General features: G+C 42.1%; 1 protein-coding gene across 1 annotated transcript in view; it reads right to left on the bottom strand.

Moving 5' to 3' along the window:
- Positions 1-26241, bottom strand: part of LOC118391044 (rho GTPase-activating protein 32-like) — a 228423-nt gene that overhangs the window by 189066 nt on the left and 13116 nt on the right. The window contains exon 2 of the mRNA XM_052457558.1: positions 10966-11063. The gene's annotated coding sequence lies outside the window, so the exon portion shown is untranslated. The remainder of the gene's footprint in view (positions 1-10965; positions 11064-26241) is intronic.

Here is a 26241-nt window from a genome sequence, read left to right as displayed (position 1 = left end):
AATGCAGTAGAGCTCAATCAGTAAATAAACCCAACATACGGGTCAGATGACACAATTTGCGTAATGCACCGCTCCTATCCTTCCAGAAAACTGTGTAACACGGTGCTAATCCTGCACCGTGTTACGGAAATTGATCTCGAAATGTCGAGATCAATTATTAAAATCAAGAGACATCTTAGTTTTGTATATACAAAGATTAAACAAAGCATTGTGACCAATAACGTATCTGACAACACTAACACTTGGTAGGCAATTGAACATTCTGCGTAGGTTTGGGTTGACTAAACGGGTCAGCCTCTAAAGAGATTTCTCATGTGGCTCCATGCTTGAGTGAACATCTTGGCCAGACAAAGCATTAATCTACCAGCCACACTGTAAAAGACTAAGCCCTAAACCAGAGGTCTGCCTGTGACACCATGTCAGTGATTTAGCATTTCAGCACTAGCTTTCACAACAAAAAACATCCTCAGAAGACACAATTTGGACAAGGAATGCCTAACTGTAATTACATTTTTATAAGGCTTTGTTGAGAATTATTATGGATCGTTTTCCCTCTACTGAGAATAGCCTAATTCTCAATTGAATTTTGTGTTAAGGGACTTCAGGTGCAGAAGAAAATATTTGAATATATTAAAATTATGACGCTAGGCTTCATATAAAATACGTGTAGCTCAATTGGTTTGCAGTTCTCTAAGGGACCGACTCAGACTTAGGTTCCCACTAGTTTTAAGCTCTTCTCTCAGTATTCGGTGTTCAGACTTAACGTATGCAGATGCGTCACTAACTCTTTGGGTATGGCCCACAAGCTCAATTCAAACAATATAAAAAAATGTAAAGAGTGCGAACGAGCGTGCTCACAATGGAAGTAGCCTGCATGAGTGAATGACAACCCATGATGTTCCAGATGTGCTCAATTGGATTCAGGTCGGGGGAACGGGCGTGCCAGTTCATAGCATCAATGCCTTCCTCTTGCAGGAACTGCTGAGACACTCCAGCCACATGATGTCTAGCATTGTCTTGCATTAGGAGGAACCCAGGGCCAACCGCACCATCCTGGATGAGCTGCACTACCTGAGCCACTTGTGTGGGTTGTAGACTCAGTCTCATGCTACCACTAGAGTGAAAGCACCACCAGCATTCAAAAGTGACCAAAACATCAGCCAGGAAACATAGGAACTGAGAAGTGGTCTGTGGTCAGCACCTGCAGAACCACTCCTTTATTGGGGGTGTCTTGCTAATTGCCTATAATTCCCAACTGTTGTCTATTCCATTTGCACAAATAAAGTGCAAATAAAGCTGTGGCAAGAAGCGTAGTGTCCAGAGCATGGAGGCGCTACCAGGACACAGGCCAGTACATCAGGAGACGTGGAGGAGGCCGTAGGAGGGCAACAACCCAGCAGCAGGACCGCTACCTCCGCCTTTGTGCAAGGAGGAGCAGGAGGAGCACTGCCAGAGCCCTGCAAAATGACCCCCAGCAGGCCACAAATGTGCATGTGTCTGCTCAAACGGTCAGAAACAGACTCCATGAGGGTGGTATGTGGGTGTGGGTTGTGCTGACAGCCCAACACCGTGCAGGACGTTTGGCATTTGTCAGAGAACACCAAGATTGGCAAATTCGCCACTGGCACCCTGTGCTTTTCACAGATGAAAGCAGGTTCACACTGAGCACGTGACAGAGTCTGGAGACGCCGTGGAGAACATTCTGCTGCCTGCAACCTCCTTCAGCATGACCGGTTTAGCGGTGGGTGGCATTTCTTTGGGAGGCCGCACAGCCCTCCATGTGCTCGCCAGAGGTAGCCTGACTGCCATTAGGTACCGAGATGAGATCCTCAGACCCCTTGTGAGACCATATGCTGGTGCGGTTGGCCCTGGGTTCCTCCTAATGCAAGACAATGCTAGACCTCATGTGGCTGGAGTGTGTCAGCAGTTCCTGCAAGAGGAAGGCGTTGATGCTATGCACTGGCCCGCCCGTTCCCCAGACCTGAATCTAATTGAGCACATCTGGGATATCATGTCTCACTCCATCCACCAACACCACGTTGCACCACAGACTGTCCAGGAGTTGGCGCAAGCTTTAGTCCAGGTCCATGGGTTGATAAATTTGATTTCCATTGATACTTTGTGTGGTTTTGTTGTCAGCACATTCAACTATGTAAAGAAAAAAGTATTTAATAAGAATATTTAATTCATTCAGATCTAGGATATTTTTAGTGTTCCCTTTATTATTTTGAGCAGTATCTATCTATATAAATGTCTGCCGATGCAGCCCCTCTCCGATTCTCCGTTGGGTGCGCAATATAAAAGGCGCCTATAGGCTATTTAGTTTGTCTCAATCAAATGCTCAAATAGCTATAGGCTATGAAATGCATGCTCGGAGAAGCACAGGGCAAAGTTATATTCCCACGATCGCTGCTGGGATGGTGGAAATTAAACTAGGCTGCATTACACACTGCAATGGATATTCCACCCCTGAGCCCCGGCCTGCTCTTGTTGATCAATAACTTGTTTGTGTGTTGCTTAACCAATGGCTGTGCTGTGTAGGGCTACGGTGGCAGTTCAGGAGGAGTCAAAGATTTCTTCTGATTTTTTTTGTTGACGAGGCCTTGTCCAAAAAAATCTTACACAGACTAGCCAATGTTCTGTTCGAAAATTAGAGCACAAAGATGAAAACCGGAGGTCAACTTTGATAGCTTGCTCCTACTATAATTTAATTGATTTAAAACAACTTGTTTCTTGCCCATGATGTAATGCTTTTAGTATAAAGGCGATCTTTCCACCTCTACTCTTGTGTGCTCAGCCCTGTGCACTATCAACATTCCTTTATTACCATTTAATGCTGACAGGACGAAGAACAGTTACTAAAACTGCATATCTAAGGCTCTGGTCTGTCCAAGAAGTGAGGGTAAACAGTAGACATGTTCTCTCGTATCCACTTTGTTTTAATTATTATTTTCGGTATTGGGTGAGGGTCACTTGTTTCTTTTCAAGCGTTTAGGGAGGGTTTAGTTCAAATATATTATGTTGAAGGGAGTGCCATCCATTTTTTTTAATTGAGGTCCAATTTTCTCCATGTAACCCTTATTAAAAATAACACTCACTCCCTAAGGCCATACAGTTTAAATTCTGCATAATGGCACAGCATTTCATACTTACCCTATGGGAAAGAGGCATAAATTCCTCTCATGTTATGCTTTTGAGTTTGCAGTCCTATGACTAGAACAATTGTCATTTATATTTACAAATTCCCCTTACCCAAACGGATAACTAATTTACCAAACGCGTTATCAATAGCTCTTATCAATGTATAAATTATAGCACATGGAGAATGACGTTATTAATATTGGGAAATCAGAACGTAGCCGTTTTTCCACCTGGAACTGACAGGTTGCTCAAGCTTATTCATGGTTTCCACGAGCGTAAAGGTGCTCGAATTATACCGGAATTGAGTCCAGGTCAGAACATTTTAATCTGCAGACACACCTCTGCCAGACCTCAATTTATGTGATCTCCACCCCCAAACGAATACCTGGCTGCCACAGGCATTTCAGAGAATACAGAGACAAAAGTGCATAAAAAAAATGTAATTAAGTTCCATTAATGAGCGCATAAATCAGGTCCGAATTCCGCCCAAAGTTAATAGAGTTCTAATTGCTATGATTTTTAACTGTGTTATGATTACAATTATAAACTGGGTGGTTCGAGCCCTGAGTACTGATTGGCTCACAGCCGTGGTATATCAGACCGTATACCACGGGTATGACCCCAAAAGTGTTTTTACTGCTCTAATTACGTTGGTAACCAGTTTATAATTACGTTGGTAACCAGTTTATAATAGCAATAAGGCACCTCTGGGGTTTGTGATATATGGCCAAAATACAACGGCTAATGGCTCCGCGTTGCGTCTTGCACAAGAACAACTCTTAGCCGTGGTATATTGGTATATTGGCCACATACCACACCTCAGGCCTTATTGCTGAATAACTGAACCCTCTAGACTGTTATAAACATGACATGTAGCTTAACTGGTTCATGACATGTTTAGCCAAATGCACTGTGCATCAGTAAATAAACGATGAGAGCTGGTGGAATGCCTGGATTTTTGGTCAAACAATGAAATCTGTGCAAGGCTCTGGTAATTTGAGAGAGGTTGCCCTACACTTGTGTATCTTGAAACCAGTGTTGTAGTGACAAATAATCTGAGTTACTATTGAGTAATAATGCACAACAGTCAAAGCCATCAGTCCTTGATTCAATATATGAAGAAAGTCATTTTAGTCGGGTTGGGTGTCCCATGATAATTGACCATAGTTACAGCATGTAGGTTATAAGGGAAAACATGCAATCACTTTTTACATTTTTTTTACTGCTCATGTATGAATTGCAGAGTCCAAGTCATGTAGTTTAGAGTCCAGCATGGTAGAGTCCAGCATGGTAGAGTCCAGCATGGTAGAGTCCAGCATGGTAGAGTCCAGCATGGTAGAGTCCAGCAACTGAGGACATGAGTCGAAATCCAGGACTACTAAATTGGTGCTAACCATCATCACCGAAACAGTCACACATCCCTGACTAACTGGCCCATCTGTCCGAAAAACTTCAGTCAAGTAACCTTGGCCGCCCCGGTCTGCAGATTCCAATCACGTGTTGGATATTAGCGGGCTCACTTAAAATCCAGCCCCGACCAGACAGCAGTCTCATCAAAACAGCACCCTCAGTGGCACATAACAGGATGGCAAAGGACTGGAGAAAGAGACTGGGCGCTTGGCAACTGCAGGGGGGGCTATGGATGGCAGACATATGGAATTGGAGTAAAAGCAGGTGGTTTCATATTTTCCATTACAGGGCCCATTTGGTTGATCATTTCCAGCAGACATAATGGCTAAATTGCAGACTAACTACTGGGAGGTCGTTTTTAGCCTACAGTCACAGAGTACAGAATATGATGGCTTGAAACTACCATCCAGCACCCGTTTAAGATTCTGGGGAAGCTGTCATTTATTACCAGTCCAGCTAAGAATGATTCACACTCTATCCATACCGAATTTGTGTTTTTCAATGTGCTATATATAGCCTAACACGTGAGAGCCTAAACTTGTGAATTTCTCCTAGGGGTAGGGGGAGATTATGTATTTTCTTACAGAAATACCTTATTTTACAATCCAATAAGACTGCCACTGTCTCGATGGTTTCTGGACCTTGAGTTGCATTTGAAAACAGCCAATGGGTGTGTTGCGTGACTCTGTAAATTGCACCAATGCCAGCATCCACCTCGCAGCTTTCACAAGCCTCTTAGTCATGGCACATAGGGCAGGAACTGCAATCCCTCACACAACACATCACCATTTGCATTTCAGTCAAATTAGGAGCAATAGGTAGAATAATAAGCCCTGGCTATCAGGCCTGGGACATTTTTCCACTTATGACTCATCGCTCAAATTGCCTCTTCTCCGCACAGCTGAAGGATCAGGCATGGTGGAGCTTGTTTTGAATAACGCTGCTGTTGGAAACCCGCTCGTTGGAAACCCGCTCGTTGGAAACCCGCTCGTTGGAAACCCGCTCGTTGGAAACCCGCTCGGGAGTTGATAAATGAGCAGATCCCCTTAAATAAAGCCTTCTGTTTGAGTAGATGGACTGGGAGAGGAGTGGGACGAGACACTGTCAATCAGGCTGATCCTCCTCAACCTCAGAAGTGCTTCAGGTGGGAGCAGAGCTAAGCAGCGCGTCTGGCCAGCCAGTTCCTAAGTTGTTTTTATGAGCCCCTTCACCTATGCTAACATACAGAAATAATGCATATTCTAATACTGCAGGCAGAATCGAGTGCATTCCTATCATCAAAACGGAGTGTTTTGTAGGTAGGTTAGTAGATTGAGTTTAGTTTGTTAGGATCCCCATTAGCTACAGCACAAGCAGCAGCTACTCTTCCCGGGGTCCAAAATACATGACAATGTGCATAACAGTTAGACAAGATCAGAAGATATTACATTCAATTATAAATAAAAATATATAACAATATATTGGAGACAGCAAAAATAATATTTACATACTATTCATATATACAAAGAGTGAACAAAACATTAGGAACACCTGCTCTTTCAATGACAGACCAGCGGTCATCAACCTTTTTGGAGCCAAGATCACTTTAAGTAAAAATGCAAGCAGACAGATTGTTTTTTTAACAAGACTTAAGCCTCTGCAACATTGACCTATTAAAAGAGTTCTGTAGAAATTAGGTTTGCAGTAGGCTATATGCCAAATACATTATCCCTGCATTATCCCTGCCGAGCATGAATGCCCTGTCAATGTTGTTCTTCTCAGACCATTTTGAAATTAATTTTCAGTCTGAGGGAGAGAGCAGCTGTGAGGCTGCCTCTCACCCGACTCACCCTCCCCTCCGTGAGAAAAAGGGGACACAGTCTTCCAGCTGATGGCAAAAGTCAAGTCACACGGCATTATTTCTGCCTCATGCACCAATTCATGTTGTTACTCCTATGACTAGAGAAAATATTACTCAATATAAAACAAATATGAAAAATAAAAAGAGACAAGCCCCTAGTAATAACAACCCCTCATTCATTGCCGTGCTGGTTGTAGGGTGAGTGGAAGTAGGGAGAACAAGCATTTACGGGTTATAAAAGTGTTGAACAAAGTGTTCACAGTAATGAATAACAACGTAAACAGCAGATCTATCAGCTTGCTGGCAGCTCTTAGCAAACTGTTGGAAAGAAGGTTGTTTGACCAAACACAATGATATTTCTCTATAAACAAATGGACAGACTTCCAGCGTGCTTAGAGAAGGGCACTCAACATGTACTGCACTGACACAAATTACTGAGGATTGATAATAAGATGATTGTGAGAGCTGTACTGTTAGATTTCAGTGCAGCCTTTGATATGACTGACCATAATATCAGAAAACATGTTTTATGGCTTTACGTGAATTCAGAGCTAATAGAACAAGAGTTTCCTTTAATGGAAGCCTCTCATGAACATGTTTGATGGTCACACCCTTCATGCACAACTCCAGTTGAGGTTTAGGTCTAAGAGCATACTTTTAACCAAATACAATGTTTTTGGTTTTAGATGTAGTTTGGGATGCATGGTGTATTGGTAAGCATATCGGAATAGGACAATATTAGCTAAAAAGGCCAACGTCAGCCCGATGTCTAGTTTAACGCCGATGTGCAAAACTGATGTCAAAGCTGACATGCATACATACCTATATGACGTAATGACGCCACGAAAAATATAGCGCTACATGTGCAGCACAGCATTCCTAACCTAGTTGTGTGTGGATCAAGCTGTCAACAGCGAGACAACTCAAAGGCGCATTCCATTAACGCCAAGGTATTGGAATTCATTGCCCTTAACAATCAACCGTTCTCTGTTGTGGGTGATGTTGGCTTTCGCCGACTGGTCGAGCACCAATACACATTACCAAATAGGCGCTATTTTACAGATGTTGCCCTACCGGAGTTACACAGTATTGTTGAAACTCACATCCATGAGCTACTTGCTATGGGCGTCACTGCTATGAGCTTCACGACTGACATTTGGAGCAGCTATGTCAGCCCCATGACATAGTTGCTCCAGTGGGTCGACGAGGATTTCCTACTGAGGAAAGCCATATTGCATGCTCAAGAATGTGCTGGTTCTCATAACACTGCTGCCATTTCAATGGCATTTGAGAACGTTTGAAACATGAACACTCCTAGCTCCATTTGAACAACTGACTGGAGAAATAAGCTCAACTGCGTCTGCAGCAGATGTGATACACTGTCAATGCCAACACAGACCGTCGGATTAACTTGGAAAAGTACTCTACTTTTCGGTGGCACTCGCTCTGAGCCTCTACTGTGTCACTACCAGGCGCGATGCTAAGTATAATGACCGTTACTTTGATGCAGACAACAGGGTATACGTGAAACATTACAGATACAGCTGGAAATGGACAAAGTGACAGTGAGCACCCGAGGAAGAGAGGACAAGGTCAGACAGAGCAGAAACTTCACTGCATGATGAAATCCTGGTTGAGACTCAACCAATGAACAACTAAACAGCACAGCATGTAAGTGAAATAAATAGGTTTTGATTATGTTTTACTGGTAATGGGGACACACATAAATGGCAACAAAATACCTTTTTAGTCTGTTTTTACTAGAAGGCTTAAAAGGCCGCTAAAATGTTTAATAACGGTAATGTTTTTTTGGGCAAGGAAAAAAAATGGATATCGGTATCGGACAAAGATGTCATATCGGCGCATCTCTAGATGTAGTTAAGACCAGTTCATTGTTAATTACCCACTGACACTAACACCTTGCTAATAGTCTCAATAAGATGATGTGTAGAGTGTACGATCATCAGCATAGTCATTTCAACTTATTGTAATTCAAATGCAAATAATTTGTATAAATGAGGTAACTGCCCTGTCTGAGGTTCGAGAAGCTTCAATTCAAAAACATTGTAGGTTCTATTGGATAAGTTACTCTCCAACCATGATGGCAGGTGATGTAAAGCCAAAACGAGTTTTTCCAGAAGTCTGATCAATAACAAAGGCGGCAATGAAATCTAACAGTAAAGCTCCAACTACCATCTTATTATCAATTTATTTTAGCCAATCATCAGTCATCTGAGTCAATGCAGTACAAGTTGGGTGCCATTCCCTTTACGCATGCTGAAAGTCGGTAGTTAACTTGTTCTTTTAAAAATAGCACTGCATTTGTTTTTGTTTTTTAATTGTCCATCAGTTTTAGAACAGGCAGCAAACTGATTGGTCCGCTGTTAGAGCCAACAAAGGGAGCTTTCTATGTTTAGGGAGTGGAACTACTTTAGATTCCTTCAACGCCTGTGGGCTAGAAGTCTTCTCAGGTACAAAAAGTTGGACCCCATTCCAAAATGGACCCGGGAATTTCGTCCACGGACCTTACCAGAATAAATATATTTTTTAATATGGAGACCCGGTCCGAAGGCACCGGACGACAACCACATCTGTCCCTTTAAAGATCCGGTCGGGTCCAGACCCGGTCTGATCCAATCTGAGTGAGGGAAGCAGCAGAAACTATTTTATTTTTTTAGCTACGTTATTAACCGAGGCTGTTAATGCACATACTGGTGGGAGAAAGGAAGGAAGGAGCTAGCAGGAGGCGGGGGAGGGGCCGCGTAGTGTGTGTATGTGGCTGAGTGGCACGAGGAGGAGGGAGGAGATAGAGTAGCAACCAAGTCAACTCACACTAGTTACTAACTTCTATCTGCCAAAGCAAGGTTATTTATCACGGATTACATAGTACCTGTTTTGACTATCAAACCGAGAACAAAAGCTACCTAGTAGGCTGCGCTTTCCCCTTCCTTCACAATAACAACTCCATTGAAAGTATTAAGTAGCACCCTACCGGTTGGCTCTTGGTCATTGCAGCCTACCTGGTTCAGGTTGTCAGTCAAGCTACCAGGGAAGTTACAAACAGCACAGGATTTAAATAAACAACATGTATTGATCATATCTTTACTAACGCTAAAGATATTTGCTTTAAAGCAGTATCCAAATCCATAGGATGTAGTGATCACAATATAATAGCCATATCTAGGAAAACCAAAGCTCCAAAGACTGGGCCTAATAGTGTATAAGATGTCATACGAGAAGTTGTAGTGGTTCATATGTTGTGAAGAATATTTGCTGGTCTGTGATGTGTAATGAGAAGCAACCAGAAGCTACACTTGACGAATTTATGAAACTACTTATTCCAGTTACTAGTAAGCACACACCCATTAAGAAAATTATTGTAATAACTTAAATCTTGGATTGATGAGGAATTAAACATTTGTATGGTTGAGAGGGATGAGGAAAACATTTGTGTTTGACCAGTACAATGCTATTTCACAGTAGAGGTACACCAATTAATCGGAAAGGTCGATTAATTAGGGCCGATTTCAAGTTTTCATAAATCGGAAATCGGTATTTTGGGCTCAGATTTTTAAAAAATAATAATAATAATAATTTTAAAATTATGAGCTCCGAAGCACACTTTAAAAAGATTTGTATGAACACGCTGCAACTGGATCTGTAACTGTTCTTAAAATATATATATATTTTTGAACATCACCAATTTGACATTGTACGATTTCTCTTAAATGACGATAGATAAATGGCTGGTTCGTTTTTTATTGACACAGGAGGTTCCTTTACTTTGACGTGAAGCGGAAAAATTGTTGCTCTATTTTAATTTTGGACCTCCAATCCCAAAAAAATGGCCATAATTCAAAAACCGTTGAAGCCTAGACGCCATCTTGTTCAGGGCCAACTGCCCATTATGCCAAACCTATGTTCACCAAGTTTCGGGTTCGAAATATTTTCCATTTAGGAGATAAGGCCACGTTGTGATTCGTGATGTTTTGTACATTTGCAATATGATTCCATTCGCTCTTGTGGCATTTACCGGGACAGCGGAAAAATGACCAAAATGTTATTATTTTATCAAATGGAAACCGAATGTCCTAGAGTGTTTGTTTGATGACTTCCTGGAAGATCCAGCACTGCCGCATGGCCCGACGCCGTCCGCAAATTTTACAAACATTTTCGGACGTCTAGTAAGGGACCGTACATTTGCAATGTGGTCTTTCTCACTAACCATATGGCAAATGTCAAAATGTTCCCTTAAGGTATGTAAGAAACATCCTCTTGAGAGGACAACTAGATGACAACCGGCCAATGTTCAGGTCAGAAAATACATTTTTCTGTCAGCATTAGAGACCTTGTCTAACATCACACAGGAGTACACTGGGTTATGCTGGTATGATAGTTCTAAAACTAGACATGGCAAGTGAGTCTGGAGAAAGGGAAATACTGGAGATGAAGAAACTATTTTCAAATGTTCGCAGGAGACTTGACTTTCTAAACACTTGCCAGAGCTTAGGACAAATGTCATAGCATCCTCTATCCCCATTCACCTCTAAGTGTGTGAGTGATGAAGTCATTACCTGAAGGTGTTGCTGTCCCACAGTTGACCCTTTCGAAGGGAGTGGGATGGAGTCCAAACCAGAGACAGACCGCCTTCAGACAGAGGATTACTAATATCCTGGCAGATATTAATGAAGAAAAAAAACAAAGGGAACATAAATGACACTTATTCCATCAGTGTAGGGAGTTAAAAGACAACCAGAAATCAGACAGGCCAGGTAGGCTACTTCTTTGCATGCTCAGCCGTGCGCACTCCCTCAACAAGACAGAGAAACCATGCTTATTGCTCACATGGAGAACTACAAACAAAAAGACAATGAACAATTTACAAAATTCATAAATTATGGTTATGAAATAAACAAAAACGTGTTTCTCACAAGTGTGTCAAATTGTGAACACTGCAAACAACGTTTCCACTTCGAGAATGAAAACGGTAAATTAATTAGGAGACATTTTTTTGGGGGGGGTGCATTCTGGAGAGATGCACCAATAGGCTACATTCGCTACACACCCATCCCGTTCTTGTCTCAACATATTTTTTGTTACTCAAGACACATTTTGTTTCCACGTCCGTCCGTCCGTCCGTCTGTCTGTGTGTGTATTTATTAATGTCTGTCAAGTTATTGTTTAGTGCTAAATGTAATTCAATTGCATTGTTATATCGTGGCCGGAAACAAAAAATATGACATTATCTTTACACATTTTTGATGCTTTTAACCGACAGCCAAAACTCAATAATCAGCTAGGCACGCACACTGCCTATGAAAGACTTCCTCATGCTATTTCTCTCCTGTTCTATTGGTTTTCATATCAACTTTTTCTGGCTGTCCAAAAGCACAATCCAAGTCATATTAGCAACCGATCCTAGCTGTTGCACCCCAATGAATATGGATCCCGTAAATTTCTCAGAGGGCCGGTAAACAAAAACCATCCCTGTCACTTTATCCGGCGCCACATTTTCCAAACAGAAACCCAGCTTTCCTTTGTAATGTTAAAAAAATAAAAATACATTTTTAAAAAACCACCTTCCCCCTGAAATACTGGACTAAAAAAAAGTATTACCACCATTAAATAACTGTAGCAACCGTGTTTATAAATGGGGATAACAGTTTTACCACTTCAGCATGGTTTTGTGGCTCAGTCAATGCCACACAGGTCTAACGGGCCAGAAGGTTGAGGGTTTGACGACCACCAAAGCCAAGTTCACTCTCCCCGTCCGTGTCAATACACTACGATCAGAGCCGGCTACAGTCAATGACAAGCTAGGGGGAAATCAGATTTAACATTTTGATGCTATATTTATATAAAATATATGCAAGAATTTCCCATCAACAGGTTTCTGTGCCAATGCACCACACACAAACAACAGGCAACGCATAACTGCATACTGATTACCGACTTGGAGCTCTTATCATGGTTTGATGATCATCTCAACAATTAGAAAATACATCCCTCCCTACTTAGTAGTGAATGATTGGATTGACAATCTCCGAGTGTCATTAAACTTGTGTTTTGTAACAGAAGTCTCTTTCCATTAAATCGAATGGCTGTTGTGCAGTTTGGATGCTTGAATTATATTAGAGTGGATGAACGTGAGCACGTAAGCTACAGGACACTTTTGAAGTAGCCAAATCAGCATGGCTGATCAATTAGGGCTGTTTTCATAACAAATTGGTAATCAGCCTTTTTGGACGCCAATTACATTGCAATCCATGAGGAAACTGTGTGGCAGGCTGACCACCTGTTACGCAAGTGCAGTGTCAAAAGGACCTTGTGGCTGCAATGAGCCACGGTAGTTGCTAGCTAGCATTAAACTTATCTTATAAAAACAAATCAATCTTCACATAATCACTAGTTAATTACACATGGTTGATGATATTACTAGGTTAACTAGCTTGTCCTGCGTAGCATATAATCAATGCGGTGACTGTTAATTTATCATCAAATAATATATAATAATAATAATAATAATAATAATATAATAATAATATATATCAAATCACAGCCTAATTCAACTTCGCCAAACCGGCGATGATTTAACAAAAGCGCATTCGCGAATAAAGCACATTCGTTGCAAAAATGTACCTAGCCATGAACGTCAATGCCTTAAAATCAATACACAAAAGTATACATGTTTTAAACTGCATATTTAGTTCAAATAAATGCATGTTAGCAGGCAATAGTAACTATGGAAATTGTGTCACTTCTCTTGCATTCAGTGCAAGCAGAGTCAGGGTATATGCAACAGTTTGGGCCGCACCATTTCTTCCTAACAAAGACTAGTTAATTTGTCGGAATTTTACATAATTATGGCATAACATTGAATTTTGTGCAATGTAACAGCATTATTTAGACTTAGGGATGCCACCCGTTCGACAAAATACAGAATGGTTCCATATTTCACTGAAAGAATAAACATTTTGTTTTCAAAATGATAGTTTCCGGACTTGACCATATTAATGGAGAAAGGCTCGTATTTCTGTGTTTATTATATTAGAAATAAGTCTATGATTTGATATAGCGGTCTGACGGTGTGGTGGTTGGCAGAAGCAGGCTCGTAAGGATTCATTCAAACAGCACTTTCCTGCGTTTACCAGCAGCTCTTCGCAATACTTGAAGCATTGCGCTGGTTTATGACTTCAAGCCAATCAAGTCCCGAGATTAGGCAGGCAATACTATAGTGCCTATATGAACATCCAATAGTCAAAGGTATATGAAATACAAATGGTAGAGAGAAATAGTCCTATAATAACTACAACCTAAAACTTCTTCACTGGGAATATTGAAGACTCATTAAAAGGAACCACCAGCTTTCATATGTTGTCCTGTTCTGAGCAAGGAACTTAAACGTTAGCTTTTTTACATGGCACATATTGCACTGTTACTATCTTCTCCAACACTTTGTTTTTGCATTATTTAAACCAATTTGAACATGTTTCATTATTTATTTGAGACTAAATTGATTTTATTCATGTATCATATTAAGTTAAAATAAGTGCTCATTCAGTATTGTTGTAATTGGCATTATTACAAAAATATATATAGAAATAAAAATTTGGCTTATCACCAAAAGCACTCACAAACTTCTACAGATGCACAATCGAGAGCATCCTGTCAGGCTGTATCACCGCCTGGTACTGCAACTGCTCAGCCCACAACCGTAAGGCTCTCCAGAGGGAAGTGAGGTCTGCACAACGCATCACCGGGGGCAAACTACCTGCCCTCCAGGACACCTACACCACCCGATGTCACAGGAAGGCCATAAAGATCATCAAGGACAACAACCACCCGAGCCACTGCCTGTTCACCGCGTATCATCCAGAAGGCGAGGTCAGTACAGGTGCATCAAAGCAGGGACCGATAAACTGAAAAACAGCTTCCATCTCAAGGCCATCAGACTGTTAAACAGCCACCACTAACATTGAGTGGCTGCTGCCAACATACTGACTCAACTCCAGACACTTTAATAATGGAAATTGATGTAAAAAAATAATAATAATAATAATTATCACTAGCCACTTTAATAATGTTCACATACACTACATTACTCATCTCATATGTATATACTGTACTCTATACCAGCTACTGCATCTTGTCTATGCCGTTCTGTACCATCACTCATTCATATATCTTCATGTACATGTTCTTTATCCCTTTACACTTGTGTGTATAAGGTAGTAGTTGTGGAATTGTTAGGTTAGATAACTTGTTGGTTACTACTGCATTGTCGGAACGAGAAGCACAAGCATTTCGCTAGTCGCATTAACATCTGCTAACCATGTGTATGTGACAAATACATTTGATAAATAATTTCATTTTTTTGTATTATTAATTATAAAAATAGTCTGATTAAATCGGCTTTTTTTGGTCCTACAATAATCAGTATCGGCGCTGAAAAATCATAATTGGTCGACCTCTAGTCTCGTTTGAGAAACAGACGCCTCCTCACAAGTCCTCAACTGGCTGCTTCATTAAATAGTACCCGCAAAACACCAGTCTCAACATCAACAGTAAAGAGGTGATCCGGAATGCTGGCTGTAATAAAGCACATTTTTGGGGAGAAAACATATTCTGATTGGCTGGACCTAGCTCCCTTGCCCAGTCGTGAAAACCATAGATTAGGGCCTAATTCATTTATTTCAATTGACTGATATATCTTTATGTGAATTGTAACTCAGTAAAATCTTTGAAATTGTTGCATGTCGTGTTTATATTTTCCTTTAGTATAATTACAGACAAGTAGACAAATACCAACGAAAATGGCAGGGATTAAGCAGAAGCATATCTAGAAATCCGGCAAAATAAATCCTGCACCTTCTGTCAAAAAAAATCGTTCAGCCTTCTGACTAGCCTACAGCACATTTTCTATACTAGCAGGTTAGGGTCAGGTGCTGGCCTATGATTACCTGTATCACAGTGGTTCCTCCTTTAAAAGTTGCAGCATACTGCGTCGCAGCTTGCAAGGTGCAACAGAATTCTATGGCACGTTATTTAAGTGTTAACCACAGGTACAATTAATGCTAGTTAGTGCTAGTTTGACCACCAGAGGGCATCAGAGAAGCATTTAATAGCCTTCCCATAACGTCTGTACAAGAAAATGCGGAGATGACTAGACCACAGTCGCAAAGAAAACCATTAGTAACACACTACGCCGTCATGGAATAAAATCCTGCTGCGCACGCAAGGTCCCCCTGCTCAAGCCAGCGCATGTCCAGGCCCGCCTGAAGTTTGCCAATGACCATATCTGGATGATCCAGAGGAGGAATGGGAGTAGATTATGTGGTCTGATACAAAAATAGAGCTTTTGTCTAAACTCGCCGTGTTTGAAGGAAGACTGATGAGTACAACCCCAAGAACACCATCCCAAATGTAAAGCACGGTGGTGGAAACATTCTTTGGGGATGCTTTTCTGCAAAGGGGACAGGAGGACTGCACTGTATTGAGGGGAGGATGGGGCCATGTATCGCGAGATCTTGGCCAACAACCTCCTTCCCTCAGTAAGAGCATTGAAGATGGGTCGTGGCTGGGTCTTCCAGCATGACAACGACCCGAAACACACAGCCAGGGAAACTAAGGAGTGGCTCCGTAAGAAGCATCTCAAGGTTCTGGAGTGGCCTAGCCAGTCTCCAGACCTGAACCCAATAGAACATCTTTGGAGGGAGCTGAAAGTCCATATTGCCCAGCGACAGCCCCGAAACCTTAAGGATCTGGAGAAGGTCTGTATGGAGGAGTGGGCCAGAATCCCCGCTGCAGTGTGTGCAAACCTGGCCAAGAACTACAGGAAACGTATGATCTCTGTAATTGCAAACAAAGGTTTCTGTACCAAATATTAAGTTCAGCTTTTCTGATGTATCAAATACTTATGTCATGCAATAAAATGGTAATTAATTACTTTAAAATCAATGTGATTTTCTGGATTTTTGTTTTAGATTCCATCTCTCACAGTTGAAGTGTACCTCTACATGCTTTTTAAGTAGGAAAACCTGCTGTGTATCAAATACTTGTTCTCCCCACTGTAGATGATATTTCTGTAATTCAGTGGTATTTTCTTCCCACAGTAATTCGTTATGGATCCAAAACTAAATAAACATGTGCATTTTGAAAGAGCATTTTTTATCATAAGTGAAAGCATGGAGATGCCATTATTAGTTCAATTGTTTTAGTTTGAATGTGCAAACTGGCATTAATAACAGGCCATTCTTGAACATGGGGTGAGACATTGTTACTAATTTGTTATCAAAGCCAGTTTATTATTTGTAATCATTTATTTCTGATTTTAGAGGGAGAAAAATCAAAAACCTAGTGATCTCGGGCCAGCACAGGTATTTAACCAGCATCTGTAGCAACACAGCTTGCACTGCTATGCAGTGTCTTAGGCCATTGTGCCACTCAGGTGTTGTACAACGTGACCGGTCGGGAGTGGCTACACTACCACATTAAGAGCAAAATAATCCTAACAAAATAAAATAAAAGCCTTAGAGTAACAGTTTTAGTAAGTAATACTGAAGTCGTGTACAATTATCAGTTTCTATTTAGGTTTATGTTGCCCATTCATTGTCAGTTAGAGACACAGTAGGACCCGTAAGCATAATCAGTGCTCTAACTCCCCCCTTGCGCTGGTCTGGAGTAATGAAGTGGTGACGCAGGGTACCGTACTAAACCACAAACGACCTCTTAAGTACCGCGGTGTAAGCTCACAACTTTTAAAGGAGGAACCACTGTATAGGTCGGGTGGTTGCGGGTGGGTTATTTGCAATTGAGGGTGGGTGCAGGGGAACAAACAGCTGACTCGTGCACCACTCACACACTTCAGTTTCACTCAGAGCACCTATTTATCTCACCCAACTTAAAATACTCACTAAGTCACTCAACAACTCTTCCAAATGTAAAGATTTGGTGCACTTGACAGTTTCACTTGTGCCCTCTACATTTTTAGACTCCAGTGTATTCATTCTGTGACTGGGTAAAACACACAACCGTAAATGGCTTCCTATACAAGGCTAAACAGAACTAGGGAGACAAGAGCATGCCGATGGGATTTTTTTGCCAGGGACCTCACAATACAATATTATCACAATACTTACTTGGGTGACAATACAATAGTATTGTAATTCTAACAATACTTTATGCATTGTAATTTTATTGCGATTTGATGTTCCAAACATATTGCTCACAATATGTCTTCTGCAGAGAGACGAGAGCATGAGAAAATCATCCATGGAACTAAAAGTGCTGAACATTTTGGTTCACTACTTAAAAAGATGGAACACAAATAGATACTTGGAGCCAAATATCAACATATTCCAAAAATACTATGATGCAACTGCCCATGTTACCCCCATCACTAATGATACAGAAGACAATGAACAATAGGCTACAAATTCTCAGTTATTCTAGCATCTATATTTTTACACTCAATATAACAAATAGCAAAACTATGAGGGGAGTGTGAATGTTTCTCAAGCTCTACTAAAAAGCAAGCTGAAATTCTTCTTTCTGGTACGAGTGGTGTTGAGAGCCTACACCCTGACCGGATGCCTCCCATGCACTGGGAGCACAATGGCTGGGATTGTGAGTGTGTTGGTGGGTGATCCTGCTCAGGTATCTGTTCTGTGGCTCCCTAAGCACTACCACACAATTTCACACACACCATGTTGCCAATCCAGGCCCTGAATGAGAATTCCCTTTGTCAATGCTGCTGCCTCATTATCCCCCCTCTCCATTGTAGGAATACCCTGGCAGCTTTCCAACCTCCCCTATCAATGCAGGAATTGTTTATGGAGGAATGGAATCCTGATAGGGAATTCCATGGCATCCTCAGACGCCGGTGTATGTGCAGCCTGGGAGGCTGAGGGGAGATGCTTTTCAAGCTGTGGGGCGAGAGCGAGTTAGCAGCTCTTAATGTGTGGGGTCAGGGCCCGGGACACTGGGCTATGCCAGTTGTGTAAATAATGAACACACAATGTTCCTTGAGCATCCAGGGCCAAGGTCAGGGGTCACGCCTGCCTTTGTGTGCAGCAGCAGAGGATGAAGACAAACAAGGAGCCCTTTGAGAGTTTGAGCACTCACGTACATAACAAGTGTACAAAGGAGGGTGGGTCAGTTGCATAATATATGACTGCAGGGCTGTTGAGACATGTCATTTTGAATATCTAGATTTATGCTTGTTTTGCTCATTAACACATTAATTTGTTTATTTGCCTTGGTGGTTGCCAAGCTACCTAGTCAGGTTAACACATGCAATGGCAACATTTACATTTTTATAATTGCGAAGTTGGCCTATTATCCCAATAGTAGCTCTTTATTTACAGAAATTTCCTCTAGTGTCAGCTTGCAAAAAGCAGACCAATAAAAAGCCAAGTGATATGTTTAAATAAGATAGGGTGGTTGCACTTCGTTAGCTAATAGCATCCCTTTTCAAGGCCAGGAAAACATATCAAATGGAAAACTTTTGGACAGAGAGCACTACCAGAACAGAAGTCTGCCTTCAAAGCACATCAGTTAATGAATCAGTGTCCTTGTGCCCCACTATTCTGAGTGAAGCGCTGACGTAGTCTTTGAAAAAGTGCCCTGTAGGGTTTGTTGAGAATGCTGCTCTTGCCGAAACGTTTCCAAAAGCCGAGCACATCGGTCATTACGACACCAGACAAAAGCTAGCCTAATTGCTGACACCACAAGGCACTGAAACACAAAGCCGATGTAAAGTCCCGAGTGATTTGGCTGAGGTGAGCTCCTGTTGTTGGGGAGCAGATATATTGCCTTATTGTTCTCTCGATCTTTTACTCTCCTTCCCATAAGACTCCTTACTCTCTTTCTCTGCCCAGTCTCTGAAGTCCAGGCTGCAATGCGACAGGCTGACTCAAGAATCTGTCGATAAAGCCTCTGTTGTCCAGACGACCAAGGGGCTCCTTGTGTCTCGGCGGCTATGCCCAACATCATCCCTCCTGGGGCCTACAGGAACCCTAGAGTCAGGAGTTTCCCTGCAAATTTGGCTGCTTCGAAAACGATGTCGCGGATGAAAATGTATTGGTCGCAGGTTTTTGGACAACTTCTAAATTGCACCGTGGCCTTCGTGGCATTTCTCTAAAAATATATAACGCAGCAAAAAAAAAAAAAACGCCCCCTTTTCAGGACTGTCTTTCAAATCACTCATAAAAATCCAAATAACATCCCAGATCAGACACCACAAGGCACTGAAACACAAAAGGGTGTTAAAGGGTTTAAAACAAGCACATGTGGAACGGTCGTTGTTAGAGCCGATTTTGACATATTTGTATAAAATACAGAACACAGAGCTCCATGTACATTTGTGTAAATATATTAAATATTTATGTATATGTTGAAATATTATGTACGTACCTTTATGGTTTATATTTACCTGATTGAGATGTATTCATTTGTTGTTAGTGTAACTAAGTTCCCCCCTCCCCCTCCCTCTTGCCCATTCACTTTACTGTGGTAAGTGTGTTAGAATAAAGGCAGGAAGTTGGGCCTTCGGGGGGAGGAGTCCTTGCTAGACGCGGGAGCGGTATAGTGTTTTGACCATACAGACATTCAAACAGGTCATATTATGTATTTTCCATGTCAAGTAATCTATGATTTAGGTTGATTGGAGAATCATTTTTTTTGTTAGATATAAGAAGAAGAAACCGTTTTGTTGCACCATATCCCTGGATGTCATTGAATGTTTTGTCCGTTTGGAATCCGGCTTTAGGCTTTGGCAGTGGCTATGGAAAAGAGGAAAGGAAGCCACTACAAAAACAAACAAAAAACTATGCAGGATTACTATCGGAAGGAAATCTCCAGTTCGGACAGACGCTGGATATTGTTCTATTTGTCATTGCATTCGGACCATAAGGACAGCTCCCTTGGAAGGACTTGAACTCCTAGAATTCGCCAGCTGTGAGTAACCACTGCGAATGAATGAGCTGACCTGTTCAATGCGATCAATTGGTCATGCATATTATGGAAGCGCAAATGTGCTTATAATTGGAATGTTTGATAAACTTGGGAATGCAATTCAAAACAAAGCGCTATGAAAACAATTTAGAAGTTTAAGTTTGGGAAACACCAAGATCCTATGCACAATGTAGCCTAATCATATGTCTAATATTTGGCCTAACGTGGAAATGCAATGCAACAACGGAATGCAACCAAATGATCTAAAGACACTGCGTGTTTAAACTTCATTAACGGGGACAAAACTTATGGGATGAAATGTTTAAATCATCTAAAATGCCAAACTTGCACATGTTCAATTAAAAAAATGGGTCAATATGCTGAAATGGGTGACTGTGTTTTAAAGCATTAAAAGGAAGTCTAAAGGGGCATTACGTTTAACAATCAAAACAACAACGGTGTCAATGTAAATTGAGTGAACTAAAAGTGAATTATGGAGGATGAAATCCCAAGTAAGACCCCACTGGACAGGGCAGAGGAACATTTAAATTCACTCTATGCAGGCTGGAGAGGCAAACTTGGAGTGTGTAGACAAAATTAATTAGATAAAAGTCATTCTTATTGATGGAGGAAATATTGAAACTGTGAATGAGGGTCTTGAAGCATTTGATGCTGTTATCAATGACTTTAAGAATGCTCATGAATCTGTGCTAGAGCTGGTCACAGAGGAACAGGAAAATGAGAGCATTAACTATTATCAACCAAGAATGAGGACTTATGAACATTTCCTGAAGGAGGTGGAAATATGGAAAACGTCTGAAGTGGAGCTATGGTAAAGAGGAAAGGAAGCCACTACAGCCGTTAACATCTTTGGGATAGGAGGCAGCATTTTCACTTTTGGATGAAAAGCATGCCCAGAGTAACTGCCGCCTACTCAGTCACAGATGCTAATATATGCATATTATTATTAGTATTGGATAGAAAACACACTGAAGTTTCTAAAACTGTTTGAATGATGTCTGTGAGTATAACATAACTCATATGGCAGGCAAAAAGCTGAGAAAATATCCAAACAGGAAGTGGGAAATCTGAGGTTCGTAGATTTTGAACTCAGCCCCTATCGAATACACAGAGGGAGATGGGTCCTTTTGCACTTCCTACGGCTTCCACTAGATGTCAACCGTCTTTAGAATGTTGTTTCATCGATGGAAAATACCTGTGCGACTGGTACTTTTACATGCGCACCTGGCAGATAAGCATGGGTATAAAATGTTTGGGCTTAGCTTTGCTTCGGGCCTCAACATACAAACAGCTCATTGTTCAACCCTAAAGACGCAACTGGTATGTAATGTTTGGAATTATTTATTATGTTGCATCCAGTGCTTAGCACAATTTACATGTTTAACTCTGGGAGTGGTTTCTTATTTTTTGTGGATATTTTCTGACTGCAGAAGTAATTGCTTGAAGTGCTAGATTAAATTGTTTAAACGTTTACTTTATTCAAAGCCATGCTTTGTTGCCGTGTCATGCATTGTTTATTGTGTAAAATGATGCATGTTTATTCTCCGTTTAAGGTTATCAACCTATTCCTATATCATTCAATTAATCTATTCAACAAAGCAACAGTTTCAACATATTCAACAAATGGCATCAAAACCATAATAAAACACTAAAAAGGAATTGAGTTGTCCCTTTGCATCCTTCACGTGTTGAGCAAGCCGTTTTCAAGTTTGGGCAGAGCTGAAATAATTATATCACCTAGACAACTTGACAGTTGATAACCAACGTGGCAGTGAAGACAAAAGGATTAACGGCCTGAAGTCAGGAAAGCTGTCGTCGCAGAGAGGAGGATTGGCTTACATCTCAAAATGGCAGAGGAAACTCTTGGAAAAACAGTGAAGGAGCTGAAGCAAGAAAGAACTTTGGCTAAGAGTGCTTTTACCAAGCAAGCAAACTTCCTTAGCAGAGGTGCAAAACACATGACTAAGAGCGAACTGCGAGAGGAGTTCAAGAAGCTCACGTCTGAGGCAAGGAAGGTCAGTGAGACAAATGATGAATACAGGGCTGGACTTCTGGCAGACATTGAAGCTGAAACCGATGAGGGTGAAGAAGTTGACCTGAGCAAGCAGCAGCAGTCTGAACTTGAGAAGACATTCCAAGAATGCGAAGTACGATTGGATGAGATCAGGGGGATGATCCAGTCCAACCTATGGCCTAGATACGGGGAGGACGAGGTGAAGTCTGCAATCAAAGAAGCTGAGACCGCCTGTGACGGAGTTGTTCAAATACCTGTTATTGCTGTAAATAGAGATGGCTTCGAGCTACGGTGGGATGGTGCGAAGGCACAAGTCCAAGATGCAATCACAAGCCTAGCAGAGTGTGAGAGTGGATTCCAGTAGCAGAAAAAGAATGGCTGGAAGCCAGAGTAAAGGATCTGAAAGCATTCAGAAACAACCTTGAAGCAAGGAGGGCAGGATTTCTCACAGCACAGAATTGCAGAATAGGATAAAGACAGAGGGAGAGTGCCGCAGAAGCCCGTGCCAGCTCCACAGCCGACACTGAGAATAAAACCATCCTGTTTACCCAGGTTCAGTGGGTATAAAAGGAATTTCCATCGATGGAGGAAAGACTGGGAGAGTCTACAGAAGCAGGGGGAACCAACAGGCTCATTCGAAGTAAAGAAGATCCAACTCTTTGACAGTATAGATGAGAGAATGTGCAGAGTCCTCCGTTTGTCTACTTACAATACTGCTGAGGACATGTTCAGGGTGCTTGAGAACAGGTATGGAAACAAGTCTACAATTGCCTTGGAGATAATTGAGGATCTGGAGAAAATTCCTGCATTAAGAGCTAATCAGCCAAGGAAAGTTATCGACATGATCCAAACTATAGAGAAGGCACTGGATGATCTCACAGAGCTTGGAGGCACAGGAGCCATCAACAACCCTCTAGTGATCAAATCCATAGAAAGCAAGTTACCTGACAACATCAAGCGAGATTGGCTTGTCTTCATGGTAAACCCGAGAAATAATGTCACGCCGGACGATCACTTTGAGAACCTTCTTAAATTCCTGAGAACACAGGAGGAAATTCTTGAAAAATTAGAGCAGCTGGGAGTGAGTGTAAAGCCAGAAAAGAAATATGCTTGTGTGGAAAGAAAATATGCGTCCACACGTTCCACAAGGAAAGGCGGCTGTGTTGTCTGTGGAGATGAAAAGCATAGAGAAAATATCTTATTTTGCAAGCGTTTCAAAGAACTGAAGCCTGTGGAAAAGTTGGATGCTGTAGAAAAGCTGGGGGCCTGCAAGAGGTGCTTGGTCTGTCATGGAGAAGATGAATGCAAAGACACTTACCTGGGCAGGAAAAGAGACTAAGAAAGACCATCATTTCTTTCTTTGTCTGAAGGGAGATTTCAAGAAGAGCGACTCAGACAGAAGACAATCCAATGTGAGAAGGTATACGCTTACAGAGAAGCAGGAGGAATTTGTATCTAAGCTCTCCCCAGAGATGGCAGAGAAATTCAAAAAAGCATTCACCAACATCACTGCGAAAACAAACTGTGTCGAAAAGAATCAGCTGGGAGTGACTGAGTCAAGTGCAGTCGAAGAATTGTCAGTTATTCTAATGCTGCTCAAAGTAACTGCAAATGCAGGACAAAAAATTGGAACCCTGATCGACTTGGCATCGGACACAAACTACACTCACAGAGCTGCCGGAAGATTAAATCTTCGAAGTGAAAACATCACTTTAGTCGTTCATGGAGTCGGAGGAATGGCCATGAAGGTTTGAACCAGAAGATATCTCCTCAGAATGAGGGTCAAAACACCCATAGGCACGGAAAGAGCTCATGAGCTTATCTGCTATGCTTTGAATGAAATTGCCAACATCCAGTGTCAAAGCTGAGCAACTCAAGAAGTTCTTTCCAGAAGTCAATCTAGGAGATCTGAGTAGACCGGAGGGTATTGAGCTACTGATAAGCCACCACGAAGGAAGACTTGCTCCGCAAAGAGTGAAGGTGATTGGAGACCTTGTCTTGTGGTAAGGCCCGCTAGGAAAGACTGTTGGTGGAGCACATCCAGATCTGTTTGAAGAAGTGGATATAGCCGCACACAGGTCTGAAACACACTTTGCTCGACCCATGAGAGCAACCGCTGTCAAGTATTAAGCGATAGCTCAGCTGTTCAAAGCTGAAACCAAAAGGCACAGTTGCTCGCAGAGAGTTCTTGGATTGGTGGAAATGGGACAGAATTGGAGCAGCTTGCGACCCAAAGTGTGGAGGATGCCGGTGCGTCAATCAGGAGGCAAGGAAATGACTGAGTGAGGAAAGAGAGCTGGAGATCATAAGGAAAGGCCTCACCTACATCAAAGCAGATGCTCACAGTGATGAACCCCACTGGCACATAAGATACCCCTGGATTCAAGATCCAAGTTCCCTTCCTGACAACAGGAGTTGGGTGGAAGCCACCTTCTTGAGAGAAAAAAAGAGCCAGAGTGGAGAATAGCATACACAGCTCAAGTCCATGAAATGGTGGAGAGAAGAACAGTGAAGAAACTCACCAAAGAGCTCATTGCCTGCTGGAAGGGGCCAGTATGGTATGTCAGCCACTTGGTGGTGCCAAACCCGCACTCTCTCACAACACCTGTGCGACTGGTATGGAACAGCAGCCAGAAGTTGAGGGGTCAGCATGAATGACCTGCTGAAAGGGCCTGATGTCCTGAATCCCATCCGAGCAGTACTACTCAGGTTCAGGAGAGGCGTCCATGCTGCCCCCGGCGACATTAAGAAAATGTACAATTCTGTGTGGTTGGAAGACCTGGAGATGCACCTCCACCAATTTCCCTGGAGAGACACTGAGGAGGAAGAGATTGAAGAGTATGCTATCACCAGAGTCAACATTGGCGATCGACCAGCCGGGTGCATTGCGCAATTGGCTATGAGAGAGACAGCCAAACTGCTCATATTTGCTCACCTGGAGGAGGAACGTAGGATCCTATGTCGATGACATCCTGACTTCCCATAATGACTTGCAAAAACTGGACCAGAACACCAGAAGGGTTGAAGAGATCCTGAAGGCAGGCAGGCAGGCACCTTCTTCCTCAAGCCCTGGGTCCGGTCAGATCAAAGTGGGAGGCAGGAGATTGTACCAGGAGAACAAGGAGCGCAGTCAAGCACAGCACTCATTCTCCCAAACCAAATGAGGAAAGGAGACAAAGCCCTTGGAGTTGGATACCTTGTTGAGGAGGATAAACTGTACCTCATGACTTCAATCAATTTCTCAAAGAGGAAAAAGAAAAGAGTCAGCCAAAATATCCTTGATGAAGAGGTGAGAGGGAAAACTCCAAACCCACTGACGAGAAGAGAACTGCTGAGCCAGGTAGCTAGCCTGTATGACCCAATAGGCCTCGTCACACCTGCCAAACAAAAGGGTGCCATTCTTGTCAGAAAGGCTTTTCAGGAAGCTGGAGGCAAAACTCTGACCCAACACCGAGGTTCGTGTGACCTCCTTGGGTTCAAGAACCAGGAGGTCAAGTGGGAGGTGTTGCGTCAGGAAATAGAACACTCAAATCATGAGCACAATGGCAGCTCTTCCTTTAAAGAACTCCAGGCCTCAAGAGGGCAGATGACCCAAAAACACAGGTGGAACTACAAAAATTGAGCCAAGATTTCTGGAGGGACTACTTTTACATGCGCACCTGGCAGATAAGCATGGGTATAAAATGTTTGGGCTTAGCTTTGAGTTGATTCCATTTACGAGTTCCATTGTCTTTTGTTTCCATCACTCCTGTCAATCTTGTGTAAAGACACACACTTGATTGCGCATAGAACTAGGCCTAGGCTACCTGGCCCGCACAAACGTAGGCTTATAAATGTGCCAATTTGGAGATCTGATACTATC

The sequence above is a fragment of the Oncorhynchus keta genome, chromosome 12, assembly GCF_023373465.1.
Source record: "Oncorhynchus keta strain PuntledgeMale-10-30-2019 chromosome 12, Oket_V2, whole genome shotgun sequence".
Lineage (NCBI taxonomy): Eukaryota > Metazoa > Chordata > Actinopteri > Salmoniformes > Salmonidae > Oncorhynchus > Oncorhynchus keta.
The sequence above is the reverse complement of the archived record's forward strand: the minus strand, read 5'-3'. Positions and strand labels throughout refer to the sequence as shown.